Here is a 4,632-nt window from a genome sequence, read left to right as displayed (position 1 = left end):
ATTTTGTCAACACCTTCCATTTCAGAGAAACCATGAAATAGCCAAAGGTGAGAAGTCTTCACATGTCTGTCTTTCTCTCTCTCTCTCTCTCTCTGTCTCTCTCTGTCTCTCTCTCTCTCTCTCTCTCTCTCTCTCTCTCTCTCTCTCTCTCTCTCTCTAATTGCAAATGTTTCCTAACTAACTATATAAGGATGCAGGCACAAACTCAAGATTCTAAACCCTAAATTCAGTTTTATCTTGGCTTGTTGAGATGTTCTAAGATAATCTGAAGAAACCATTTTCTTGCGAAAATATACGAACACCCTGGCTTACTTACTTAGACACTTAGAAAAGACAGCTAACTCAAATTTCATCTTTTCAATTGGCCTGAACCTCTCGGGCCAGCAGCTGACTCTGAAGGGAATGACCATGACCACACCCTAGCCCTTGCTCCCACAAGGATAGAGAGATCCTGCCCTCTGGACTCTCTCAAACATAGGAACAGAGCAGGCATGGCTGAGGAGCCACCAAGCTGTAGTAACAGTAATGACTTAGTAGAGGACAGAGTCAGGGAATACAGAAGAACCTTGTCTACCAGATAGAACCTGTGGTTCCTTCTTTGCTGAGTCACACTCAGGGACACTAGCAGATGAAACTTCACGGGTTTCTATCTTCTTAAACCCCATTGGTTGGGACCAAGAGCATAGTAACTTACAATTTGAGGTGTGGGGATATACCATTTTTTGAAAGCCTGAGAAAACTCATGAATTGCACAGAACAAAGTGTCATCCCAGTCTGGGCATGGTGGCGCACAGCTGTAATCCCAGAACTGGGGTAACTGAAAACAGGAGAATCACTACAAATCCCAGCTACTTAGTGACACCCTGTACCAAACAAAAATTTTTTAAAAAGTGTGGCCTCCTCACTCTCATAACTTTTGACCTAAGCAAGAACTAACTACACTGTTAGCTGCGGTACCTTTACACTTGAATGTTAATACATAACCTTAACGGGAGTTGTACCCATCACCAATCCACAAACATGAGGCCATTCAGAATCGCTCCGTAATGGTGTGGAAGCCCAATGAGCTGTGTAAAGGAGGCCCTGTCAGGCAATCAGCAGGGCAACTGCTAGTGGCTGTGGGTGTGGTGTTGGAAGGCCAAGGCTGAACCCAGCCACAAAACATAGCCATGTGGTTCCGCAGAAATGTACATTTCTGGCTACAAATAACACTAATGTTAGCCCTAGCCATGGGCCCCATAAATAGCCATGAATGTTAATCAGAACTCAGGGTGGTAGAAGGTGAGTTCAAGCACTAACTACATTTCCCCAGTAAGGAAGAGAGAGCTGTGACGCAGCGGTGCTACTCACAGGTATCCAGAACAACCTTCTTAGAGCATTCTCAGGTCAGGTGAGGTGGCACAACCTGTGACTCCAGCACTTGGGAGATGGAGGCAGGAGGATCACCGTGAGGCTGAGGCCAATGAACTAAAAAGAACGTTCTTATTCTTTAAAAGGGGGTCCTCAATACCAGACTATTTTTGGAAGAATCAGGTAGTGAACCCTTACAGCATCTTATGAGAGAAGAATTTAAGAAAACCTGTCATGTTACATTAAAGACCAGAAGGAACTGCTTTCACAGTCACAGTCAGTGACTAGTAAGTGTCACCTGTGGGACTTCCAGCAGAAAGGAGGAGATCTCATACCCAATTCCCAGACTGGCTTTTGGGCTGCACACTCAGCTGTGCTGCTAACACCCACAGAGGCATCCCAGAAAGATGGCTCTGAGGAGACTGACATACCTTGTGTCCATGAGGTGACATGAGCAGAGCTGAAGGCAAAACAGAGAAGGAGGCCAGGACCTGAATGCCCCTCAGCTTGCCCTTCCTGTGAGGGTCACCTTGGTATCACTTTCTTACCAAATGTGTGAGCTTTTAATAGGATATTTTAAAAACTGAAATTCATGGATGCTGTCTAACATTTCACAGTATGAGCAGCATCTGCTGGGCAGATCCTGCCCTGGGGCAGACCTTCCAGAGTGTACTTCCCACCCAGCCTCAGCCCAATGCTTCCTCTCCAGGCTCTCATACACCACTAAGTTCCCGAGCGTGTTGAAGGGATTTCTGTCCTCATCTTGAGAGACCTGAAACTGCGTCTCAGGCCTCCCTGTCACACTCCCCAACATGCTGCCTGCGTTACAAGGTCTACAGCCCAAGGTGGAGGTGTCTGACTTGTGAGATCCATTGCACATCAACCAGCAATGTAACTGAGTTCATAAACTGAAACATCTTAGGTCATCTTCCTGCCAAAAAACGTCCTGTGTGCGCTTTTGGATTGTTCACTGCATGAACGAATGAACTGAATTTCAGTTAAGAATCTCCTTGAGGGTTTGAAAGAGCCCGTTCTTCGTAGAGGCAATCTGGATGCAGAGCCCAGGACCGGCATCTGGCGGACCTTCTGTGAGCACACAGTGCCTGCTTGAGAAGACAGACATCCTCCTTTCAGGGTTGGTCCCTCTGCTGCTCTGCATTTGCCTGATAGAGAAGGAAACAAGCAAACACCAGGGCATAAAGACGAGGGCTGCTTTACTCAATGTGAGGCAAAGGAGCCTTGACTTCCTCTCTTGCAAAGCCTCCACAAACAGCACCATAGCCACATCTTGGAGGTTAGGGAGCTGCTGCAAAGCCCCTGGGCTTCTTCATCCTCTGTCAGAGGCCCAGACTTACTGACAAGGACACAGGTATAATATGGCAAGAGGCCAGTGGTAAGGGGAAAGCCTGTCCCTACTCAGGGTGAGACAACCTCAGGGAGGAAGGGAAGCCTGGCTGTGGGAAACCCTCACAGAGAAGAGCTCAGGCCTGAATGGCCTGAATGTTGGAAGGTGTTAGAAACCATTTGGGGAAGTGGCCGCTTCACTTGTCCAGTTCTTTTGGGGGAGGGGTGCATTAATGCATCCTGGTCCTTGAAGAATCCTCATCAACAGCGACCACATCAGTAAGGATTTGCTTCGAATCACTGGAAATCCACACTGCCACTCTCTTCTTACTTTTCCCATGACATCTGGATAAAGGGACACTGCACATAATTACAGATAACTTCAGACCACCCACCAGATCTTCTCTTGATCCCTTAAAAGTACGGTGATCCTCAATCCCAAGGCACCTGGTGTGTCAGGTCCTTTCACACAGTATTAGCAACATCTCAGGTTTCAATATATTTGAAGAATCTGTAATGGAGTTATACAAATTTGGGAATATTTCTGTCCTACTGGTGGGGGTGGTTTTCACCCCAGTTCACCAATCCCTCACAGTGATGCGGCCTTCGCATCTGCATCCTCTTTCTGATGTGCAGTATGCATTCTTCAAGGTAGCGGTCAACATGCTTGTGAGTACCATCAGTAGTTCATGCAGTAAAGCACTCAGATCTTGACATCAGGTGGTGCTAAAGTTAATGCAGACATAAACCCATGTGTCTCTAAGAGCTGGGATAAAGATGACATGAGGACAGTTGATGATGCCATTGTTGTCATAGTCCAACACCACAAGAAATCCAGGCTCACTGATTCAATGCTCTCCTCCTCTCCCTTATCTTTGAGCCTTATGAGACACATAGTCCTTTCTCCCTGGTCCTGGCCCAAATATCCTTCCCGACATGGTATTTGGATGAGCAGTAAATCCTATGGATTCCCAAGGAATCTAGTGCCATTTACAAGAAGTGTCAGTCTCTCTGGTGCTTGGCCATGACTTACTGCCAAAGCCCACACTGCTGCTTCCAAATCTTTCTGGAGCTATAAAGGGCTCATAGTTCTGATTACTAACACATTGAAGCAAGGGCCTTGCATGCCTCCAGGAAGTGGCAGTATGTGAGGAAATGGAGGATTTCCTGATTAAGAGGCCTAGCCAATTGAAAGGTCTTCACTCCTGGGACCTAACTGATCTGCTGGGCTATTTGTACAGAGCTGGTCTTTGGCTGGAATCACCTACAATGGTCACTGTCTCTATCTTGGAGCATGTTCACCCTTGGACATTATGGGATGGCTACGTAATTCCTTCTGGGAAAGCTGAGCTAGCTGGGAGGAGGGGGAGGGAACCCCAGGGTGTTGCTTAGGTGCTGGTGATCCTAGAAAGGGCCCCTTATTATCACACTTCCCCCTGCAGTGTCCTCACCCTTGACCTGAATCCACTCTAGAGAGTTTTTCAAGTAACTGTCTTAAAAATGTTCCAAGAGGGATGTGGATACAGCTCAGAGGCATGAGCACCTGCCTGACAAGTACAAGATCTTGAGTTCAATTCCAGGTACCAAAAAACAAAACAAATCAAAAGAGTTCAATGAACTAAAAGAAGAGGAAGAGGAAGGCAGGAAAGTGAAATAGAATGGGAAGGAATAGACAATCTAAATGGAAACAAAAAATAATTGTAAAACCAGAGAGTTAAAAGGTGTTTAGGCCAATTAAAAAGATGGAACTTGAGTTTGCTGTCTTTTCTGAGTGTCTAAATAAGTAAACTAGGGTGTTCATATGTTTTCACAAGAAAATGGTTTTATTTGAACTATCTTAGAGCATTTCAACAAGCCAAGATGAAACTGAATTTAAGGTTTAGAATCTTGAGTTTGTACCTGCATCCTTATACAATTAGTTAGGAAACATTTGCCAGA

At 45.9% G+C, this 4,632-nt stretch overlaps 1 pseudogene; it reads right to left on the bottom strand.

Annotated features, from left to right (window-relative positions):
- Positions 1–3,243: 3,243 nt before the first annotated feature.
- Positions 3,244–4,632, bottom strand: part of LOC111818832 — a 3,718-nt pseudogene continuing 2,329 nt past the window's right edge.

This window comes from Octodon degus, unplaced genomic scaffold (assembly GCF_000260255.1).
Source record: "Octodon degus isolate 3935 unplaced genomic scaffold, OctDeg1.0 scaffold00104, whole genome shotgun sequence".
NCBI classification, from domain to species: Eukaryota; Metazoa; Chordata; class Mammalia; order Rodentia; family Octodontidae; genus Octodon; species Octodon degus.
The sequence above is the reverse complement of the archived record's forward strand: the minus strand, read 5'-3'. Positions and strand labels throughout refer to the sequence as shown.